The 24,820-nt window shown below is 37.2% G+C and overlaps 1 long non-coding RNA gene across 1 annotated transcript; it reads right to left on the bottom strand.

Annotated features, from left to right (window-relative positions):
* Positions 1–7: 7 nt before the first annotated feature.
* On the bottom strand, positions 8–20,833 carry LOC138061470 (uncharacterized). Its single transcript, XR_011135247.1, has 3 exons — positions 20,744–20,833; positions 15,971–16,087; positions 8–9,290 (listed from the first exon to the last, which is right to left on the bottom strand). It is a non-coding gene; the product is annotated as an uncharacterized lncRNA (long non-coding RNA).
* Between the last annotated feature and the right edge of the window lie 3,987 nt (positions 20,834–24,820).

The following is a 24,820-nucleotide window of genomic DNA, read 5'->3' on the forward strand; positions in this document are numbered from 1 at the left end:
TCACGCTCAGCTACCATGCTGCTTAACTGGTCCAAGCAGCCCCTTCTGGAAATGTTAAATCTATCCTTTGTCTTTCTCTCAATCTTAGCTCAAAAGTTTTGTGGCCAAAAAATAAACTGGGTAAAGGAATTGAGTCCCACCCTGGGCAGTTCTGTTTTTTTCCAAGAGAGATCAGTTCCTCAGTCATTTGACAGACAGCTACAGAAACACTGATAGCTCAGTGCGCAAAGTGGCAACAAGTTGACAGGGGAGAAAGGATGGATCCTTAACGTTTACGTTTTATTGAAGAAGTGCTTTTGGAGTCATAGTCTGTTCAGTCATTTGCTACTTTTTGTTGGAATCGTGACAGATGTCGTAAGTCATAATGGTGAGTCTTAACCTCTTTTAATTTTCCTGAACACCAGTTTCTAAATATGAATGCTAAGTCCAAATTTATGTACCAAATCAGTGTCAGAATTGTTCATAGATTATGTTGCTCTTGTCAGCATCCATCCCTGGAACTATGCCTCCATCATTATGTGAAGTTGGTGACTACGTTTTTTTTTAAATTGTCTTAATTTCTTGATTCCTTAGGTCTTTTAAAAATGATACACAGTCTCACTGTAGCCCTTCTGCTTTTGGATTTGCCCTCTTTGATTAATATATTGTTCCATGCAAATAACTGTTCAGTATGACTTTTTTAAATGAACTTTTAGCATAGTTTAATAATCTTTTTAAGGTATTCTCCGGAACAGTGTGGGCAGAGATAATTCAGTTGGCCAAATATTAATCTGCAATCATTGTTTTATACTATAAATGCTCATAGCTTGAGATGAATATATTTTTATAGAATGAATTATTCCTACCTATCCTGTCTCATTTGTGCAGTATCTCTGCCTCAAACCATGGGAATAGGGAAGTGTTATTGAAGTAGCTCTGCTGATGTTGTAACTGAATAATAATATACTGAACTTGATTTTCAGTACATCTCAGCAGGATCTCACTAATGCATTGTTAACAATGAATTACAGCATTGTAACTTAAATGGTTGTTTAAATGGTTGAAGCTTTTTAACATTTGGAATTCTTCTCAAGCTCTTCAGTGTTGTATATATGGTTTAACACATCCATAAAGGAAGAGTCTTTCACTGTAAGAATCTAATACCTCAACAAAAGTACTTTTATTACAGTGTAAATCAACAGAAGGCTGCGATTCTCAAAAGCTGTGCTAAACTTCATCCTAGCCCTGGAGTTGCCTATGTTTCTTTTTAATAGAGTCCCTGCGGTTAATATGCTTCCAGCTAGATGTGTGTACAAGTATCATAGCCCTGGCTGTATTAATTTTTAACTTGTGTTTCTAACAAGTTGTGACTCTAAGCCAAACCTGTGCCTCAGAAAAGACTTGAAGTTACTTCTTACTTGTGAATACTTTAGTTACTCTTTTAGATAAAATGTGGGTATTTGGGAGCTATGGTAACTCTGTTAGTACATCTGCCAGCCAGTGGCTGGAGCAAATCAAGTGTGTTGGATCTTCAAAGAGAGAGAGATGTTCCTTTACATAATTTAAAAATCCTCTACATAACTTCCTAAATTTAGGCAGGAGTTTGGTGCTAAACTACTTCAGAGCAGTTCTAGGTTGACCCAGGGTTACAATTCTAGGCACTGAATGGAGAATAAAGCGGCCAATGATTTGGTAGCAGCAAGTATTCTGGGTTTAGGTGGCTCAGCTCGGCCTTAGCCTACCCTGCTAGATTTAGTGCTTGGTTCAAAACTGTCTTCCAGGACAGTGCAATTTGAAACTTAAATAGGGCAGGTTTACGATCTTAGGAATCACTGTTTTATCTGCACGTCCAAGCCATTTGTTTGGTATGTTGAGGAAAATCCTTCCAACACATTTGTCTGTATAATTATAAACCAGATAAAATTATAAACCAGATAAAGACTTTTTCCCAGGTGAAAACTGAGCTAGTGGTGGAGTTAGACCTGTAATGAGAAGCATCCAGCAGATGGCAATAAAGTACCAGAGAAGCCTGTTTTATGCTAAGCCCGCGCCTAGGCTGCAACAGCTGGCGCTCATTTTACTAAAGTGGAACTTTGTCTTCAGTGTTTGCGTTCTCATAATTGGTTGCCAGCGCTTCAAAATTCTCTCCTAAGTGTGATCTTTGTGCCAGCTTTACTGTTCTGAGCACGTGCATGGCCATGTTGCCTACAGGCTTTGGCTATTTAAAAATGATAGTAATTTCCAAATAGGCCATAGTATGGACATGGCTTATTTAAAGAAAACAAAAAGGCAGTAAGGTAGTAAGGTTTAAACATTTGATGCCAATGGTGCTATGAAGGAAGATGAAGACTGTAGTGCAGTGAATAACCCAAAGGGAGAATGCTGGTGAGGTGCCGAACTTGCATTGTTCCTGCTGTTCTTTTATATCCTAAAAATGGAATTATCCATATGTGCAGCTATGCTGTTTAGGAAAAAGATGATTGTTAGAGTTTTTTTTTTTTTTTTAAATGCCAGAGATATCTTCTGAGTTTAAAGATGGAGCAAAATCATCTCATGTCTGTCTTTTCTGGTGCTGTATTTTACCTGTTGGTATTTATTTTGCTTTTTTTTGTTTAATCCAGCATCTCTCTTTGTTTGTCATGGTGCTGATATATTTTAGGTCACTTCACTAGGCTCTTCCTGAATTAGTGGCTTCTGTATTTTTGTGTGTATGACTTATACTTTTCTATTTGCTTAGTCCTTACTGCAACTTGTGTGTCAATGCAGCCTTGTAAATCTAGCTGTGTGCTTGCATATGCAGTGTCCAGTTTGTTTATATGTTTTGGAAAATCGTGTTTGCAGATCGAGCATATTTAACTTCCACAATGACAGCTTAAAAGGAAGAAACATGCAGATTCTCTATCAGTTGCTTGAAAATATTTCCCAGAGACCTCATTTTTGTTCTTATAACCTTCTTCCTGCTTCGTGAATGTATGGAGTTGTTCTTCAGTTGACTTTTGTTCTGTATGGTTCCCCACCTGGTAAGTACTTGTTATTTTCTGTAGATTGGAAATTTCTCTTGTCTCTAATAATGTTTGCCTTGCGGTTATCTTGTTCAGACATCATAAATATAAACCATGAAAATGCTCCATCAAAAAGCTTTGCTCCCCTATGAACCTTTGTACATGTCATGAATCGCTCAGCTACACTTGAAAATATACATTTTTTTTAATATCGTTGACAGAGTGCTAATAGTTTACTGTCATTCTCTACGTTGTCATGGGATTTGCATTTATAAAGCACTTTGAAGATGATATGCGCCATAAAAGTGTTAAGCATTATTTTACTATATGAGTGTTGTTTAGAGGGATTGGCCAGTGATCCTTGAGTAAGTAAATTGGCTATTCAGTCAGCTCATTTTTTTTTTTTTAGTAAGATACATTCTTCCATACAGCTTTTGTTCTGCAAGTCATAGGGTCACCAGAGGCTGTCTTTTCACTTAGTTGCAGCAATTAGAGCAGATAAGCTAGCAAAACAGCAGCTACTGAAGTACAGCTTATTTCAGTGCATGGTGTCATGGAGATTTAGCTTACCAGTTTTTCAAAGTAGCCTGACAGAAACCCTCTGAAGCATAGGCACAAATCTTTATTTTCAGGAGCTTGTTTGTGATTCTTTATTTTCTTAGCTGATGTAAAATGTATTTTTTTTTCCACATGATAATCTCCAGCATAAACTTACCAGTGGAACCTTCATTACTTCTGGTCTCTTTTATATAGAAGATACTCAGCTGTCATTATACTCTTTATTAAATATCTGTTTAATGATTATTTGATAATTGTAGGAGTTGGTGTATAGCAGAAATGTAAATGATTTTGTGGTATTAACTATCACTTCAAAGAGCAGGAAGATTGAATCCTGAATGCTGGAGCCATGTTTTCTCTAGGAGCAACAGAATTTAAGTGGTTTGGTTTGCATGAGTCAGTGGTTCAGATCATTTATTAAATGTTATTCTAATAGTCTGATTCATGAAAGGAAAAAAAATGTGGGTGTATGTAGGCAAGATAAGGCCTGATAGAAATTATTTACAACCAGGTTTCTCTCTATATTAATTGCATGAGTCATACAGAAAAACAAATGATTTCTGTAATTAAATGCTAGCTGATGATAAGACTGTACAGACCGCAGTGCACAAAACAGGCATAAATGGCTGTGAAGGATTTCCCTCAGCAAAAAATAAAACAGGCTTACAGTTAAGGGGGACTGAATCCAGCTTTTGATTTTACTTTTTAAAAAAAAAAAAAAAAAAGGAAACCCTACCATTTACTTCACATTCACGAAAATCTTTTGTTCACTGTTCTTCTGTGCTCGTTCTGAAGCTGGCTAGTATTTTGTGACTTGGATGTCAATTTATAAACTACAGTTCTCATCAGGGCTCCCCTACACTTTGCTTTCTAGTAGCTGGGAATGCCGAGTAGTGGGGGAGAGGGTCCCTGTGCGAATTCATCGAAGGATTGTTTCAGGTAGTCACTGTGGTCTGCTCTGGCAGTGTCACCACTTGTAGAGACATGATGGAGTGATGTACTTGCCAAGTCTGCATTTCAACACCTGGCCCTTTCCTTATGCTATTAGGAAAACTTCCTGTGTCTTTTCCTAACAGTTTGACACAAGTGAAGGAAGCCACTCTTCCGTGGATTTTTAAATTTCAGTTAAGTTTTACTTCCTTCATGCGTGGTAAAGAAGTCCATCATAGCCATGCATGTTTGGATGATTTCCTTGCCATGTTAACCGTAACGAAAAGGATTGTGCATACCAGATGGATTGTGCTCTTGTGAAATAAGGTGACTATTTACAATTGTTAATATGTACAGTTAAAATTTCTACTATTTATTAGGATTCTGGATAAACGTGTGAAGGAAGGCAAACTGATTGGTAAGGGCTAGTCAGTGACCGAGAACAACTTATAACACACAGGTATAAAACTTGATTGCCTTTGGGTACACAAGAGCAGTAAATCAACCCAGTTTACAATTGTCAATCTTGACATACAATGGTGGGGACTGGTGGTAGGTCTATACCCAAGAGTTTTTTTTTATTAGCACTTCAGAGAAACTAATAAAACTTCCAGTTTCATCTCTGTTGTAAAAGCTCTTTCCCGCACCCCTGCTAGTTGCTTAATATCACTATTAAAAGCTTATCCTTAAAAGCTTCGATTTTTCTTTTGAAGACGTCTCCCAGCACAAATGTTAAACGTGTCTGTGCTTTCCAACAGCCTCAGGAAAATTTTAAACTTAAGATTGCTCCCTCTTTTGTAGGTGCTACAGAACCGTTTGTATATGTTGTTCACTTATGTTATACCTAAGACAAGTTTTGATAATTCACGCTCTTGAAAAGAAGAGCAATGTGCATGTCCGAAATGTTCAGGATAGCACTTACTCGTTGACTTTTGGTGAGGGAAGCAAGAATGATGTTAGCCACAGATGGAAATCCTAGCAATTCCCCTCCTTCCCGCATATAATTTACAAGAAAGAAACAGCAATTAGAAGAGGTAGGCTCTCTTAACTCAAAACATGTGCCTCAAACTCAGTAGTTGGTCATGCTTAGTCATTGCTGTACCTGTAATTGTTCTGCAGGTACAGAAATGTTAGCAAACTGATCGCTTCATGCTGTGGCCAAGATGCTGCACAGAGGCAGGTCTCTCTCAGCTCTACAGCCTTTCCTTTACTTGTTTCTCTCTTCCCCAGCCTTTTTCCCGCCTTAGTAGAGAGTAAAACTTGAAGGATTATTGAAGCAAAGGTTAGTAGGCAAATACATGTAGTACATAAGCAGATGGCACAATGTTGGTACACTATGATGTTCCTTGCAGAAAATGCTGCTACAGTGCACGTGCAGACAAATGCAAATGTTAAAAGTTATCACTACCAAAAAAAAAAAAAAGCCCCAAATAAACAAAAAAAAAAAAAGTGGGAGCAAGGTAGACTTCACTGTAGAAGAGTTTTGGCCTTGATTACACGTTTTATTGCAACCCTGATCTTTGACTTCACAAAAGCAAAATCAACCTTAGAATTTATTAGTTAGTTTATTTTACAACACGTGATGAAGCTAAAATTGAGGATGTTTTTATTTCTGCTCTCTGTCCCCCTCCAGCTTTGTGCAGTAGTGATATACAGTGGTGCTACAGCTCGCGAATGTTACTGTGGCGTCACTATTAGAGAGATTTTGCGGTGATTCTCCTCCAGATCATCCTTCTTACAGTTGGTTCCTATGTGATGTAGTGAGTGACAGCGTAGTGATATTTATCCATACCAAAGTCTTGTAAGGAGTATGTTATAGCACTCATATTTGCCTGTGAAGTCCCTTCTCTGACACCTTACTATTGCAGGTACAAAGTACCATGGGGTGAGCAGGGTATATGACACTCTATAGAAAACTTTTTTTTTTTTTAAATTCTTAAACAAAGTAACTAGGAGGTACAAAGTGCACATTTATAGCTACTTTTGATTTGGATACTGTAGCTATCAGATTCTGCCTTTAATAGAGCCTGTTGGCTGTTTGAAGGTTCTGCTATGAATATATGTATATATAACAAAGTTTCAAACACCTATATTTTACCTATGTGACATTGTTGCTTACTACTGTGGCAGCTCTCTTTATCTGAAATGAAACATGGAAATTACATATTATTTTTAATGCTGAGCAGTCAATATTTTGCATTTCACCCATATACCCATCATATGTCATGTAAATGACACTTAATTGGTGCTTTTCATTTTGACATCTAGTTTGAGCATCGTTTACTTTTCCAGACAATAGACTGCTAAGTAGCTGTATGTATTTAAAATGCTGTTTCTTGTCGGTGACATCAACACAAGGATTTCACATCGGGCTTTTTATTCATTGTCACTGGCTAAAACTTCTTAACACGCAATTTTATTGCTATTATATTTAATATGACAAACATCTAATCAAATAACATTGCATTTCATTTTATATCAAATTGAACATGTATTTAATATCATCAAGTTTCAACTGATGCTTGTTGCTATGACAACACAAGAGTACTTTATGCTTAGCATAGGAATTATCTCAAGAACTTCCTGAGTTTCATGTCAAATATGAATAGCTCACAAAGCTTTCCTTATACCAAATAGGACATGTAGGAGGAAGGTCACAGCCTCTTTTCCTCTTCTTAAATGCTGGTTCCAGTTCCCTCTTCTTTCAAAGGTGAATTTCCTCTTGATGTCAAAGTTGATACAGCGGTTAGGAAATCTTTCACAGCAATTTTTCTATAACTTATTTAATTTATCCTTTATGCTGCAAGGGAGAATACAAATTTTGCTTCTTATTTCACAGTAGGTCTCATGCATTAGTAGTGAGCTTTGGATCAGTCCCAGGTATGGTTTAGTGCTGCTAGTTTCACACTCCTCCAGAGAATGATTTGGCAAGCTTCCTAGCACACTGAAAAGATACCTATTCAGGCTCTCACTTACATGATGAGCTCTAGCTTCTAAGATGTTTGCAATTAATGCTTTTACAACTAATGCTTTTACATAATGCGTTTACAGTAGAAGCTTTTAAGGTATTTTCAATTTATGGAGGTGTGTAGATGCCAAGGTAATGAACGCTGTTCACAAACTGGAAAATAACAGTAAAGCATGCAATTAAAATAACATAAGATGAAAAAGTGATCGATTCAGAGCCAAATGAAATCAATTTCTATTAACTGTAATGGACTTTGAGTTGAGCTGACAAGAGATGTTTTCTAAAAGTGCCTGTAGCTTTTATGAAAAATCTCAGCTATTTCCAGTAACATCTTCATTAGTATATACATCTAAGCTTGTTCTGTATCCTATCTGTACAGCCACAAAGTTACTTCTCTTCTGTATCAATACCCCGTTTTCACCTAGCTGAAGTATATGAACCGTGTGTCACATGCCATTTTGTTAATCAGTATAATGAAAGGAGAAAGTTAGCTCAGCTTTGAAAATGCTACTGTCTTTTGCTTATGTAATTAAAACTGAATTAATGAACTGTAGTAGTTTGCATAATTACATGGGAACAGGGTTTTATTTATTTAAGGCACAAAGCAAACATTGAGTTGTAAATTTCCATATAATAGAATGATTTCTGTATCGTGGCTGTTATCATGCATTCGGGAAGGAACTGAGTAAGAAAAATCTAAGAACCAACTTGCAGCCTACTGTGAGAAGGTCACACTAGCAACACTTGAACTTTCTATATTGTATTTTGTAGAAAAGAGAAGTACTGATACGTGTCCAGAGTGCATTAATGCGTTCCGTTCTAGCAGGTTCTGAGCACACGTGGAAGAACAGCCCGTGCTTTGGAAAAGCACCTAAGCTTGGTTTTGTGTATACTGGTGTCGATTTCCTGAATTCATTGATGTTGCGCTTATACAAGTTCCATGTGTGTGAACTTAGGAGTGTAAACATGATATGAAAATCATTTTCAGTTTTGTTTCCTGTGTTGCCTTTTGGGATGTTGTGCTGGTGTTAGTGCCTCCATTGAAAGTCCTGAAGTTTCGTGGAGTTTGGGACTTTGTCTCCCATGCAGAGAAAGCTGTGGAGTTCTCCCTAAATTCTTCCTTCTGCCTACATGTTGAATTTTAGTTTGTAGAGAGAGGTAATAGCTCTTATTAATGTAGCTGGGAACAACAGATGAGATTTGTGGACATTCAAGCCTTTCTTATGTTTGAAATGGACACCTTTGCTTGTGATCCTAAGCTATCACAGGTGCAGAACATGAAAATCCTCAACAACCTGCCCACTTTCCCCACTTTTCTCTGTCCTTTGCAGAGAGTTGACCCTTGTCTGCTAAACCATAATTCAGGTGCCCCAGGCACACATTTGATTAGAGGACGGAAGTGAAATGGATTAAACATAAAAACATTACCATCACCTATAAGGTGGTGAATGTAAGACCAGACATGCAAACATCTCTGCATTAGCAGAAGAGAATGCCCTCAACTCATAGCCTGCAAAAGTTGGATGTGATTTGCTTTAAGCACACAGTTAAACTTTCTCCTGGATGTTCTACTACAATTGAGTCAAGACCAGCACCAAAGCTACTAGTCTGTGAGAAATACTGATTTACTGCATTTTGTTCTAAGTGATCTTAACTCTTAAGAGAATGGGCAAAACCTGAAATTGAAAAAAGTGAGCATACATCTTTACTTCTCTGAAATTTAATTTCGTAATTTTTTTAATTATTGTTTTACCCAAATGATAGATCTCAAAAAGCACAAGTTGTTACTCACCATACTTCCTTTCTTTCCTGTGGCTTAGAAAGGAGTACAGTCCGTAGGCTAGGCAGCATTACTGTGAGAGGAAAGGACACAGCCATTTTATAAAGAATAATGAGATGAAGAATACAGTAAAATCTACAACTGTTCCTTCCTTGGTCATTGATATTGAGCTTTATGAGAGCATTTAAAAGCTTGGAAGGGATTACAGTCACAGTTTGCTGCCTACCGTGGAAATGCCACTTCAAATGATAAACCCCTTAGAGTGACAGTGGTATTTCAGAGGATATCACAAGTAATTATTCAGGTGAAAAAGTGAATTTTTAGCAGCTCTTGGCATGGATTTCTTCCCCACTCTCTCTGCCTACTTTTTTTTTTTTTAAAAAAAAAAAGCTACTCATATTTCACCTCTGTTTACTATGAAATAGCTGTTTGGAATGCTTGTCTCGCTGCTCTTCAGAGCAGCATACAGTGCAATGATGACAGCTGAGAACACCTATCCCTAGTGACTGCAAAATGTTAAAACAGAAAAGTATGATCATTTCTTAATCGCTAAGGAGAGGGAAATTATTGGCTATTGGTTGTTGTAACAGTATCAGAAGGGACTAGAGCCAGAGAAAGCTGTGACAATATCCAGTTTATTTTAGCTGAAATTGTAAAGTGTATGAAGTTGTCCTGGTTTCAACTAGCTGTTTATCTGGACCTAGAAAAGTTTGATTTTGAATTTGAAAGTATATTTGGAAGACCTTGAAATTTGAATGCCTCTGAAATTTGGCCAGAGCCTGCTATGTACAGCAGTCATTAAAGGCGAGAGAGAGAGTTAATTACGTGTCAAGGTTTACTTTTCAGGGAAGGTTCAGGTCATGTTATACCTTATCTGAAGTAGTTTATGGAAGTTTAAGAAAGATGAGTGTTCAGGCACACAAAGCATGTTCTTCTGAGTACAATGAGAGTTGTAAACTTTGGTGATAGCAGAAGTCTAAATTCCAGAATTTTTATTTTATTTTTATTTTTTAGTTTCATTGTCAAAATAATTCACCTATTCTCAGGTAAACTTAAAAAGCTGAATACCTTTTACGTAAAGATCCAAGTGGTACTAGAGGCTTCACTAAAACAAAATATAAACCCTTTGGTCCTAGAGAAGTTACATTCCCTGTCCAAGTATTTCTGTAAAGCTATGTACTGATATTTCCCCCAAACCCAAGAATTAGTGTAAAGCATCCAAAGTACTCCAGAGCTGTGCATGAACTGTTCAGCTGAAAGCTGTGTGCACTGCGTTTAAGCAGCTATCATGTCCTAGTTCCCAGTTCGCTGGTTGTCTCATAATCCAGTTTAGGATTACAGGAACATCTGTGTCTTACAGTCATGATTCGATGCTGTACGCTGTGAGGTTGAGCCAAGTGCTACATGCCAGTAGGACAGAGCTGGAAAATCCAAACCCCTTGATTTCCTCCAGGGAAGATAGGTAGTAAGAGCACTGACAATGCTTTCCGTTTTTGTGACGGATGAAGCCACATAATGGGAGTACAAGTTTGTAGCATTTGTTTTCAGATATAACTGTTTGGGACAAGGAGCTTGTATTCCCATACCTTTAGCTTTATTTGCCTCTCTCTCCTTTGTCACCAAGTAGCAGGAAGAAAGGAGAGAAAATACTTTCATTTTATTTTCTGCCTCTGAATATCTGCTTCAGTAAAAGATAACAGATTCAGTAGTCACTGCTGTCTATAAATTCCTGGTGAGTCAATGTAGAGGTGTTCTGGAGCTGAAGGCTGAGGGTAACGTGAATTCTGACTCGCTACAACAGTAGCTGTGCATTTCGACTGGGTGGCGTGAGAGTATCAAAAAGCTTGATTTCTCATTTTCTGAGCATTTAACCAAACCAGTATGCTTTTGAAAATGTTTAATTTGTCTCCTATTTTAAAATTGTTCCTATGAAGAGTTTCTGTTCTGTTCTACCTTCTCTCCATCTCAGATTAGCTAAACGTATTACCTGACTTTCAGCTATTGCAAGTATGAATTAGTCAGTGTTTTCAGAGCTTTGTAAAGAGTTGTGTAGATGTCAGGATTTTTACTAATCTCTCAAGGCAGAATTTATCACTGTATTTAATAGGGTTTCAATTAAAATACCAATTAAAACTGATTTGTTTTTAAGAAACAGTCGTCATATTTTTAATTACAGCATGCACATTCAGTCTTGTCTGATCCAGCAAAAATTTGAAGTGTATGTGTAATTCCAGTCTGTGAGTAGTATCACTGAAACAATATTTCGGAAGTTTGGTATCCAGCAAAACGCTCCCCTAAATTGAGGGCATCCAGTAGCCACAAAACCAAAGCCCATATTCAATATTATTTTCTTTACATTATGTTCTCAGATTTCCTTTTGCAGGTTCTAGTTGTGTTCTCTTTTACCTTGGAACGCACTATGCTGGTATTAAAAACGGGTTTGATTTATGCTTTAGATTTTTCATCCATTTGAAAAGCAGCACAGAGAGTCTTAATATGTCATCTCTCATCACTGTAAATCTCATGCTTCTAGATATTCTGATGGCAAGGCAAACTGCAGTCTTTGAAGTTTTAATATAATAATCCCCTTACTAGCTGAAGGAAAGGCTTTCAAGGTATCTGTTTTCTTCAGTTTTTCAGTGTGGATATGACTTATACACCAAAGCTGTGCTTCACTTATTACAGTGAGAGGTAGGGCACTTATTGTAACACTTCTCATAGTTAACTGTATTCTTATAGGATATATCACGTCACATCAGTGAATTAACATCAGTGTTATTGTTTAATTTAAAATATTATATTCCAAATCTGCACTTAAAATCCTTAGCTGTGTTCTCACAACCATCAGAGCCTGAGTTTGTTCCTTAGTGAGTTACCATCTGTCATCTAAGCCAGGATAACTGACTACGTGCATGGCATTTTGCAAAAGCAAGATTAATTATGTTAGCTTAAACCACCACAAACAACTTTTACTGTCGGTCATTCTCATTTAAAAACACTTGACTTCAGGTTACTCTTCTTGCTACTCAGTATTAATATTCTCATATTCTTTTTAGGAAAATAGTGGCTAAGCACAATGAATTTGTAGGTTATCTTTGGAGGATGCACAGCATGGCATTATGAATAGCAACTGTAATGGCTGCTCATTCCTGCATGAATATTTAAATACCTCTTTTCTGTAAGATTTGAAGGTAGAAAGTTGAAGATAGAAGTAATTTTGAAGCAGAATAGTCCACACATTTCTGTCATATGTGAGTCATATGCAGAATGGAACAGAATAAGCTTTTCAGACAGTTTCATAATTAAAATAAACAAGACTAAAACTAATCTCAGAGTGGAAAATAAATTGAGCTGTGAAGATATGATTACACATAATTTTCGTGGGCTTCATGTCATTCTGTGTTCACAGCATAATTCCCCTTTACGACAATCGTAAACGTTTTATTCTTGTCTGATCACTGGTTCCTCTTGTCTTAAGGAACAAGTTTATGCATAAGTATCAAGAAGAGCAATACAAATGTCCAGCCTCTCTCCATGATAAATGATGTCATATATGTATAGGGAAAAACTGCATTTGAATGCTTTCTTCGCCCTGCTGCTATATTCTTGGCACATACTCCAAATTTCAGCAAAATAGACAGACCTAGTCTTGTGAGTCATTTTCTTGATTGATCTAATTTACCTTGAAGGTTAATGTATTCTAAACTAATTCAGAGATTAATAACTACTTAAAGATATGTGAAAGACATTTAACTGTATACCAGACAAGTGTTGTAACCTAGTTTATTATCTCTCTAATGACTTTGGGAGTTCATTTGATGAGATTTAAGGGTTATTTGATTGTTTGATACACAAGAGTGCCAGATGCAGAGCATAAAGGTGTTTTCAGAGCTTACTCTAGTTAATTGTGGAAGAGATGTAGTTCTATTTGTTTACACTGCGTATTTCAAATAAAACGTTTATTTTCAAGGTGATAATTAATATTCTCTTTCCTTTGGCATTTTTAAGTAGTCTAGTCTCTTCATTAAAATTCTATCAATGATTGAATAATTATTGGATAAGAACAATGCTGAACCTGTCTATTCTCCACCTTGCTTTTGACTTCTAGGACGGAATCAACGGAGCTAAACTTATTCTGCTTTTTTCACAAGACCACCCCAGAATACCAAGACAAAGTTTTGCCTTTATCTGTAAGGAACTATGTCAAGTTTAGATGTTGCCTTTTTAAAAAAAAAAAAAAAAAAGAGGCAATGCAAGTCTATTATAAGCCTAGTGCTTTTAGTGCTTTTTTTATATGTCCTTTCTTTCTGCTGGAAGACTTCGTCCAGGCATATTCTGAAGAATTTCTGTGTCTGACCTGACAGAGCTACCAGATGGAAATGTGAGACAGTATTGTATGTGCCCAGGAGCTCTAACTGGGCTGCCATGTGCTTAAAAATCTGAGACATCTCCCTTTGCTAGGAAGTGGAGATATTAGTTGTTGTCCAGAGATATTTTCACTGAACACCTGCCTAGTAAGTCTAGATTTTGTGAGCAGCTCTCTGCATGTTGAAGAGACACAGAAGCATTCCTGGCTGCATCAGATATTGCACATGTACAGAAAAAAATTGTATGGCATATATGCAGTAGCTTTTCAAAATTCTGAACAGCTGTTAAGTATTGTTTCCTGGGGCAATACTGGACTGTATTTTGGCCTGGCTGGTCTCAGCAATAGATCAAAACTGAATGGAAAAACAAGCTCTGTTCATCCTTCTGGAGGTCCAGTTTCAGATTTCCTCCCATTTTGGAGAAGGAACATAGGCTGTCTTATCTGCTTTACGTAAGATATGTAACAGCTTCAAACGTGAGCTTATGGCCTCAGTATTTTTGAGTGGTGCTAAGGATCCCAGATCAGGAAATCTGTTCTACATGAACAGGAGAGACAGTAGTTTCATGCTTACCAACACTGAGCGTCTTCAGCTCTCAGAAGCTGGTAAGCACTGCAAATGCTAAGCACAATTAGGAGACAAATCAGGCAGGTAGTGTCTACTTTAAATATATTTTTCTATATCTGTGTCCAGATAGGTACCAAACTGAGCGAGCTGCTAGGCATGTTAATGCCTCAATATTGTGCGCATGGTCCCATGCCATGACTTTGGAAGGTAAAATAAAGGTCCTATACAAAGTGTTTTGTTACTAAGAATGTGATATCCTACTGCTTGTAGGATGTCATGTTTTGTCTGGGGTTTTATCTCAGGCCACTGATGCATAAACAATGAACACACAATGAGCCTGACTACCTGATTTTTCTCCACAAGTGCTGATGACTTCATAGCTCATGAGCATTAGCAAAACTGAGCGCAGAGTGATTTGTGAATGGTCCTTGATAGCAAGAGTGGCAGAAAAAGATGGATCTAGAATGAGGGCTTTGTATGCAACACTGGGCTAGACAGGTAGCAAAATAAAACCTATTTTCATTTTGAGGTTCTGCTAGGCAGGGAGAATAAAAGACCTGTTAGAAGATCAGATAAAAGAGAGGTACACTCAGAGTCAGCAAAAACCTGACAAATATTAAGAAATAAATGCATGGGAATGAACTCATGAACAGATGTACAAATCCATTAGAAAATGCAGTGTGCTGGTGGTTTGCTTAAGACATGTGCCCTCAGCAATCTATATTAGTCCTTTACCACGTTCAGATTGGTTTCTCAGGGCTTTATCCCTTTGGCCGAACTGGAATACACAGGATAAAAACAGAATTTTAAAGTTGCCATTTTCATTATTATGAACAAAAAAAAAAAAAACAGATGGCAAAAGTTATCCTATCTTGGGTAGCATACTACTAGAATGATTTTTTAAGAATATAATCCAATGCGTACCATTTGACTCATGGTGTAGCTTAAGATGCAGAAGAGGTGTGACTAGTGAGGTATTTGTCAGAAGGGTGTAGCACACAAGAACATACCTGTTTCTTAACAGTGAATTTGACTGAAACGTTTGACAACTGTCAAGACCCAGACTTTCACAGCTCAAGTTCAGTTCTCCAAGAAAATATCAGAAATACTTGTAACAAATTCCCTCAGGACCCTTGAGATTTTAACATACTCTGAGAAGGAAAGGATTGTTTCTAAAGAATGCAGCCAGAGACAGAATCAACAAGCCAGGAAAGCACCCACAGCAAGTTAAGACGGATAGTTGTGACAGCATCATGAGATTGTTCTGTGATGGACCACCTAGCAGAAGGTGCAAGCTGATCCTTGTACTGTCGTGACTGGTGCAGGGTGCTGGGCCAAGCACTGTTCTGTGAACATGGTTGAACAGACTGTGAAGTTCTACAGCACACTGAGCTGCATTTATTCCAGAGAACTGCCCCATTGAAGCGAATATGCTCGCACACAGAAAATCACGGAGCTGAGTAAGAGCAGGTTTGAGAGGTATGGCTTCCTAATAAACTTGAAGAAAGGACATTAAGTGTGTCATTTTGTGTCACAGTCTTGTCATTAGTCATCATAATCCGCAATACATGGTAGTCATGAAAATTTTTACTATTTTGGGAATGCATTATTGGAGGGTGTTCTCTTAAACAAAGAACTGTCAAATATCATTAGTGCATCATTTTTTTTTTTTTTTTAAGAAAGATTGGACGCAAGATTGCATCGGTCTCTAGATTAAATTAAAGGTCTGAAAATATCAAATTCTCTGTTCAAACAAAAGATCCAGATTTGCTACTGGTAATACATACAGCTCAGGAGAGATTTTTTTTCATCTGCTTACCACACTGTGCATTCATGATAGGAAGAATTTTTTTCTGAAATCATTCTGGAGCATAGCAGTCTTCTAAGGAGCTGAAGTGTGATCATTACAGCACACTGCACTGGGCTGGTCTTATATCTGGAATGGAAGACACCAAATTTCAGAAGATTACCAAATCAGCTGTTATTTGGTGAACTGAAAGAGGGCAGCAGGGCAGACAGATGAAAATCTTAAAGAAAATGCTGAAGCACCATCTTAACCAGTGTAAAATTGATGTCAACAGCTGGAAATTACTGACAGTAAAAGAGGACTTGCTGGTGCTTGGCAGTTTATGTTGGAACGGCTTGGTTTGACCAGCAACGCATAGCTAATTTCAAAGCAAGTAGGACTGAAAACCAACAGGTTCAGAAGCAGAGGTTCCAATATTTTCTGACTTGACTTGCACCTGATTGTGGAAAAGAATGAACGCCATCCATACACTGGGCTTTTCAAGATTTAACGACCCAAGATGCAATACAACAGTGTGTTGTCTTTGATTCAAAAGGACATGTCATTATAATGTCACTAGTTACTGCAGTGTCTTATGATGCAGAAACACACAAAATGATAGTTATCTTATGAGAGGTCCCTTCAGCTGTTACCGTAGGCGTCTGAATACGATTGAAAAATATCCTGAAGATGCATCTAATTTCTTTTAGCCTGTGATCCAGGTTTGCTCTGTGCTTTGAGCTTCTCTTTGACTTTGATCTGGGAAAAAAGTACTTTCTGCTTCCAGTTTATGACCAAAAGCATGCAGTCTTTGTTGCCAGAAACATCTTGATTTGTAGTCATTTTTTCCTCATAGTAGCAATTCAGTTGTGATGGTGGTTTAAACTAGAGAGAGTTGAATCCCATTTTTCAGTGGAAACTGTAGAATTCATCTAGACACAAAAGCAAACCTGTTCCCGCTGTCAAAAATAGAGGATGAAATCCCGCCTTTTATCCTGTCTTTGGTCAGCCTCCAGATCAGTTGCATGCTTTATGGTCCTTTATAAAAAGTGTTCAAAATTTTGAACAAAGTTTTTATGAATGAATCATTTTTCAGTGAAAAAAGAGCAGCCTTTGAGAAAAGTGTGATCTGTTTTTTCTGATGATGTGGTAGTAGCTGGAACCATAATTATGAAATAAGAGCTTCACTTATTAAACGTTACAGACCTAACAAAGACTAACTGTGTCAAGAAACTTCGGTACAAAATATGTGGTACAGTAAGATGTAACACTGATATCTATTGGCTTTGGCTACAGTTCTTTTATTTTGACTTTTCTTGACAAAGCTATGCAGCATATGAGATCTATGAACTGATATATAAATTGCAGTTGTGACATTTCAGCATTAATACTGAACTTTCTTAACTGTCTTAGCTTCTAGTTTAAATTCATTATTTCGTAAGTTTTCCAACATTTATTTCCTTGGTGACTGTAGACATTTGGCAAATTCATTGGTAGTTTCAAAGTGTTAGATTCAGAGAGCCTGGAGATAGGACTGATTTTCTGTTTGAGGCTAAGGATTTTCATTATCATGTTTAAAATCTCTCTCCCCTTTCAAATAGAGGAAACTTTCCTTGGTGTGCTCTTTTGTGCAGAGCTTTCAAAACAAAGAAAGCCAGCTACACAAAAAAAAAATTTCTATTACTTGAGTTTAGTGGCAGGCATTAAGTCTTTTAGTCACTTTGCGATTCTAGATAAACAGACGAACTATAGATGTTCCAGTTACACTAAACTCCCAAAATTTAGCAGCTTGAAGGTGCTACTTACAGGGATATCTTCTGTTTCACCAGTTGTGCTCATTAGTTGAAAACTAACATGTTTATGAGTTTTCTATAAAATAGAAAATTACTTTTCCTTCGTATTTCCTATTTGATTTGCTTTGGTATCTATGTCCATTGCAATTTTTCTGTCTAACTTGCCAGAGTGATTCTGTAATTCTTATGATTAAATGTGCAATTAAGGCTTAAGCATTATTAGCACAAGGGATTTTGAAATTAGGATGAGACTGTAACATTGACATCAAATTTAAATGTCAGCACTACTGGAATAGAAAGTGTGACTTCTATCTTTCAGTAAAGAGCTATGTAGCTCTGCCAGGCAAATTGCTATCGGGTATAAAGCATGATGAGGCATCAGGACTCAATGTACCCAGCAGCAGTACTTAGCAGACCTATAATGGATTTACCCACGGTAATTTTTGGAATTATCTGTGTGCTGACAGCATACAAATGACACAGTGCAAATTATATTATTTTAACTTGTTTATCAACTTGCCATCATAGCCCTTTTTTCTCTCCAATGCAGCATTGTAAATCTGACTCACGCAGAGAAAGTCACAAAGATGCACTGGCCTGTCTAGATTTCCAGCAATATTGTTATGAGAAGTACATTAATTTGTCTGTATCAAAAGGATTTAAAGGTTGTTGCATTCATTTGTTACCAGAGACTGAGCACTTAATCACACAGACTCTGTTCTGCAAGAAAATTATCTCTTCTTCTCAAGTCCATTAACAGTACTTCTACAGAGTCTTGAGAAATATAAATACTGGAACATATTAATGAAAATGACATCTATACCTGATGCATTAGTGCCCAAAAATGTGATTAAGTGCCCTGTTAATTAACTTTCTTGCTATGATACTTGTAGAAGTACAGTCATTTTTTAAAGGTAACTGAACTGCCTTGAAAAGGCCAGTAGTCTGATCTGGGAGAACTGTTGGTCCCTCAATGATTTAACTGCTTGTAACAACAACATATAGTACACCCTGGACATGTCACGCTATATAAAAGAAAGTGCTGAAGCTACAATATTATTATTACAGCAGTAACTCTACGGGCAGTCTTCTTGCTACTTTTCTACCACCAAGGAAAACTTTCTTACAACAGTGACTTTTCATCTCCTACCTAGCATATTTTCATCCAATATTGTAGTAAGTGTCTGATGTTGATGGAGCTGTAGCTTCCTTATTCCTAAACATACCATAGAGAACAAACTACTGTAGAGCTACCTTAATATTTATTAAATATTTATTAAATATTTATTAAAATAGCTTAGTAAACCCACACTGTATCAAACGTGTTAGACTTATAGGGCAACTGTGCAATCTAAACAAATTAGATAAGGATGAAGCAAAAAAGAAACATGTATTCTTGTTTTACAGATTGGAATTTGAGGCAGAGAAAGATTAAAGGTCACCTAAAGCATAAGACAACCTCCCAATAAAGGGCCACATTTTTCCTGAGGTCAGGACGTTAAGTGGAGCTATTTTGAAATTACGGCCCTCAGGGGCTTAGGCAAGGACACTCAGAGAAAACGTGGCACACTGAACTCAAGCCTCCAATGCATTCTACAGGTCCATCCTTCTCTCTAGGAGTTACCCAAGTCTGTCTTCTGACATCAAAGGGCTTTTAATAAGAGGAAACCAAACAGCTCTGAAACATGTTTTTGTGGCAAGATCTGCAATTAGCTCTTAACTCAAGAAGCTTTCAGTGAGTTAAGTGGAAGCTGAGTAAATGTAAGGCAGAATCAGGTAATAAAATGCATCTAACAAATTCCTCAACTGGCCAGAGCAGATCTCAAGTTTGACTAAAACCACCTCCAACAAATATATGAAGTGGTACAGTATGAAGCTGTGTATTATGCAGAAAATAATTTACAAGTGTTTCTGCCTAGCCTCTGTTCCTGTTTTGAGTTCTGTTAGTGTAGTTGTTCTGACCATCTCCATGAAAAGACAGTGGTAGTTGTTTTTTTTTTTTTCCTATAGTGCAATAGGAAAAAATGGCAAGATTGATACCTTTAGGAACAGCTATTTATCTCAAGATTAAGAAAATACAATATTTTGAAGTGTATCCTTTAGAAAAGTAGTTCATTCTCATCGTTGACTGGTGGCTGGTTTTATTATTCAAAAGTGAAAAAAGATTCCTATATGTTTTTTTAATACTGCTTTTTGAGGGGGAGAGGGAGCTTCTTTCATTGACAAAGCCATTCTAATAATAGTTGTAAAGCATTTTATTACCCCAACACTGCAACATACTTAACAAAGGAAACATTAACTTCACTCTACCTCAGTGCATTTGCATTCTGCAGTTATTAATGACTTAATGATCTGTACAGTTTTAATGAAAAGAACATAAATGAAGAGATAGGAAAGGATGTGAGACTGAGTGAAGCCCATGAGTGAAGGCCTTAATTATACTCCCATCTTCAGGTCATTAGCTACATAACTACCTGTGGATGAACTGGTAATTACTATCTCATGGTGCTAATGAATTTGCTTTTTGTTTGGCTTGGTAAAAGTGTTAATATCCTTTCTATGAACAATTAAACTCACTGACCTGAGGTGTGTATCACACGAAAGAAGTGCAGCCAACATACATGACCATACTCTGCGTGTCCTCTTCCACCCCTGCCCTGCTACACACTGTTTTTAATTAGAAGCCTTTCCATAGAAAAGGACATCCCATTATTTTTTCTGCAATTTAGAATGCAAATCTCTTCAGTAGCTTTTAAATGGACAATCAAAAAGCACTTCATTTTTCATAAAAAGAAATTGCCAAGTACTCTGAGAATATTTACATACACCTAAGCTGGTTACATTATCCCTGGTGAACATAGTTTTCCCTCAGAACAAGTAGAGATATACCCCATATCCTAGTAAAATAAAATATTTACAGACTTTTTTGTAGTATTTAACACAAGGACTACACAAAAGCAAGCTCCCTCTGCAAGTTCATGCGTACAGACAAGTAACTTGCTTCATTACTTACTAGAGCAGGACCTTGGCTGGCACAAGTATGGGTCTCTACCATAATACACCCCTCACAGCTCCAGGCTCAAATGCTTTTAACCTAGTAAGGACTTCACAGAAAATTCGGTACTAGACACATGCATGTATGTAGGCACCCCTGTGTAAAACAAATGATATTTAAAGAAACAGTATGTCATGCTCGTTGTCAAGATAATACTAACAGCAAGACAATATTTACTGGGTTATTTTGTATTTCCTGACTTACAGCTTTGTAAAAGTTTTTGCAACACTTCACCTGCCTCTTTCACACTCATTTGGCATCGCCACAAGGCCAACTCTGGAACATGTTTAAACATTAGGTAAAAGAACTTGTTACATGATGCAAGTTTCCAAAGATTTCTGTAAGGCATTCAAGCGCTATTTGAAGAAAAAAAAAAAAAAAAAAGAACTCTCAGGCGTGCAACACCTTGGGCTGAGCAAGAAAAAAAACATACAGGAAAAGATTATTAATCTTTTATAAAGGCCTTATATTTTCCATCAAATAGCAACTAAATATCTTCTTGTTAGTATCATCTTGAAAATAAGCAGGCTATACTTTCGTTTTGTACTATATTGTTCTTTTAAAGGTTAGCTATGTTATTTTTGTCACTGCACGTTACTTAAGACAGAGTCAAAAGAAGATTTTTAGCTAGATTTTTTCCTTCCTTTAGAAGATTTTTTTAGCTTTATAAAGTTCTTGGAGAGAGCAGAGCCTATCCCCATCAGGTAAGAGCTGCCCCTGCTTCACTCAGATTAAGTCTGTCTCAGAGCATTTGCAGTCTTAGATCAACAAGAGACTGGACCACCAGTGTTTCAGTTCTGCAGTCATAATGCTTGACTTATGCTTACACAGGGTTCAGGTCACGTCTCACAATCTGCTCAATTAGCACTGAACGTACTCTGCTGGCTGCACTTCGACCTTTTGCACTGATGTCCTTAATCGTAAAGCATTTGCCACTGAGAAATTACATTTTGCCTAAACAGTCTCAGTTTGAATTCTTGAGGTGTCGGACACAGAGAAAGTAAGTGACATTAGAAACTGGAGACCCATTACCTTGGGGTCAGTTTTGGAGACTGTCAAGAATTTCAATAGCCAGATCAAGTCTTCTGAACTTAATAGAGATGTTATCAAGAGATCAAGATGCTGGTCATCATAGAGGCAAAAGCAAAGCATCAGCTTCCACCTGTTGTGTTTGTAGATGTGCAGAAGTCTATAATTCCTACTTCTGATGACTATATTCTGTGGATATTGAGAACAAAAATTCATAAAACTAAAAGTATCTTTGAAAATGCTCCTGCTATGGAAGGCCCCAGACCTACTTCAAATTGAAAACTGACATTTCATTACTCATTTACGAAGTATCAGAGTCAAACCGACAGTTTCTCTTTTGATCTCACATTGGATCTGTTAATTTATAGATTAGAAAGGACAGGAAAAGGGCATGCAGCTAATCAAAGTAGGATCACCACACTGTTTGCAGATGGCCTGGTAGTGTTCAATAACTTCTAGGAGAGCATGAAGAGTAATATGATTAAAGTAATTAAATACATCAATTAATTTGAAAATGGAGGACAAAAGCTTATGACATTTTTGGTAATTTATGATTTAAATTCAGTTAATAAGTCTGGATTATTGATTTTAGAAGTTATGCCTGCATGGGACAAGAAGAGACAACATCTAAGTGCTATTTACAACCCAGAAGTTGGCCTGGCCAAATCAGATCTTAGTCTGATTAGGAGGCTTGCCGATATCACTTCTGAAGCAAATAATTAATACGTTTTGCAGTACAGGGTTTCTGTACCAGGAAAATCATAACCTTTCCCTTTGTTTCCATATGAGGTTTTGAAGATTTGATGTTTTCTTCTCCTCCCCCCCACCCTTTTTTAAACAACCCTTTCTGTTTACACCTTTTTAACCCACAATTAATTACAAGTTACTTATCCCAAATCCATCAGTTTTGACTGCAACCCCAGTGACTGAGGAAGCCCCCTTGGGAGCTCTGCTGTGCCTGCTATGATTTACACACACACAGCAAATCAAAGTATTGTTCAGAAAGGGAAATTTCAGTGTTAGCATGAAGTTAAGCACATCGGGCTTTATTCATAACTAAACTTTAGTGTCTAGCTTTGACTATCAGCAGAGTTTATTAGAATATTTATTTCAAAATTACAGGGCTTAACCCCCAACATTGACCTGCCTCAGTATGACAATTCTCACACCTGGCAGAAGAAGGAAGTGAGGAGAAAGCAGTTGTTTAGTAGGCTAGTGAAGTGATAATACATGTGTTATGTGAATACTGGAAACTCGCATGAAGCAACCTAACAGGCATTTTCTCCTGTAACAACAATAAATTCATAAGTTACCTTGATTCCAAAAGCCGCCATGACCAAATAGCACTTTTGTTCTTTTGGGACTTTGTTCTATATAATATTTTTAAGGTTATCAAAAGCTAGTAGCCCATACTCTTTTCTGACCAGTGTGATTTGAATCTGGAGAAATTTTTCCTATGCTTCGTTTAGCTTTACTTTTTGAAGAATTAAAAGATACTCGAGAGACGTTCTGACCACTATAGAATTCATAACAGTGCAATTCTTTATGGCCCTTCTAATTTAACAAGTGCTTAACAAGAAAGAACATAGCCAAAATATTGAATAGAAGAATGTACTCTTCTCAGGAAAATCTACAGACAGTGTTATTTTGAAATTTCATGGCAGTTAAGTTTTGAAATTGGGTTTTGTAGACTAGAACTGATATAAGTTCCACAGAATTATAGAAGCACCATTTCTGAATTATTTCAGAAATGATTATATGAAAAACAGAAGTGTACTTTTCTACATGGTTTAGCTCTTTGATTGCTTTTGAGTAAAGCCATTCTTATTGTACAGAAATACCTGAGGTAGCTGACCACAATAAAATGAAGATATAATTTCGCATATAGAAATATACCCATCAGCTGAATCTGCCAAACACGAGTACAATAACAGTGATGACAATGACATGACATTAGCAGGTTCCTGCAGGGACCCTTTCTAATTCAAAGTGTTGTGAGTTAGAAATGTTAAGACTCAGATCTCAAGAGAAGCTTAAAAAAAGAAAGAAAATAACTCACTGAAATAAGAACGGCTACCCACTTGGAAAAATATGAGTGTTCAAGTTACTTAGAGAGCTTTTTAGAAAAGACACATTGTTCTGGCCAGTGAAAAATTAAGGGATATAATCTTTACACTTTGTATCATTTTATTGCTATAATTAATTCAGTATAGTGCTAGACAGGTGGTTTTCACAGCCAGCTCCCACATAGTTGGTAACAAGCTGTGCAAGCTTAAAATGCAAGATTTTATTACAACTGGCTTTGTTAACAAAACCAAGATAAACAGCATCTCCAGCTCAAGTTTTAATTAAAGCACAGTAAATTCTAGGACCACCCTCTGTTTGGGGACATGCTAGATTTCTGTCTTTGAAGAGAACTACTCCAATCTCAAACATATCCAGAAAGGATATAGTAAGGCACAGTTACCTCCTTCACAAAGCAAATTGCCTTAATGCAGTGGGTAAATAGCAAGTAAGGTCTTCATGGATTTCAGACCATGTATGTAATATAATACATATTATGTATTATGCTGGAGCATCTCTCCTATGAAGAAAGACTGCAAGAGCTGGGCCTGTTCAGCCTGGAGAAGAGAAGATTGAGAGGGGATCTCATCAACATGTACAAGTATCTGAAGGGGGAGTGTCAAGAGGATGAGGCCAGTCTCTTCTCCGTGGTGCCCAGCAACAGGACAAGAGGCAATGGGCAGAAACTGAACCACAGGAAGTTCCATCTGAACCTGAGAAAAAACTTCTTCACTGGGAGGGTGACAGAGCACTGGCACAGGTTGCCCAGAGAGGTAGTGGAGTCTCCTTCGCTGGAGATATTCAAAACCTGTCTGGATGTGATCCTGGGCAATATGCTCTAGGTGACCCTGCTTGAGCAGGGAGGTTGGACTAGATGATCTCCAGAGGTCCCTTCCAACCTAAACGATTCTGTGATTCTGTGATAAACAATACATTGTGTAA

Source organism: Struthio camelus, chromosome 18, assembly GCF_040807025.1.
Source record: "Struthio camelus isolate bStrCam1 chromosome 18, bStrCam1.hap1, whole genome shotgun sequence".
NCBI classification, from domain to species: domain Eukaryota; kingdom Metazoa; phylum Chordata; class Aves; order Struthioniformes; family Struthionidae; genus Struthio; species Struthio camelus.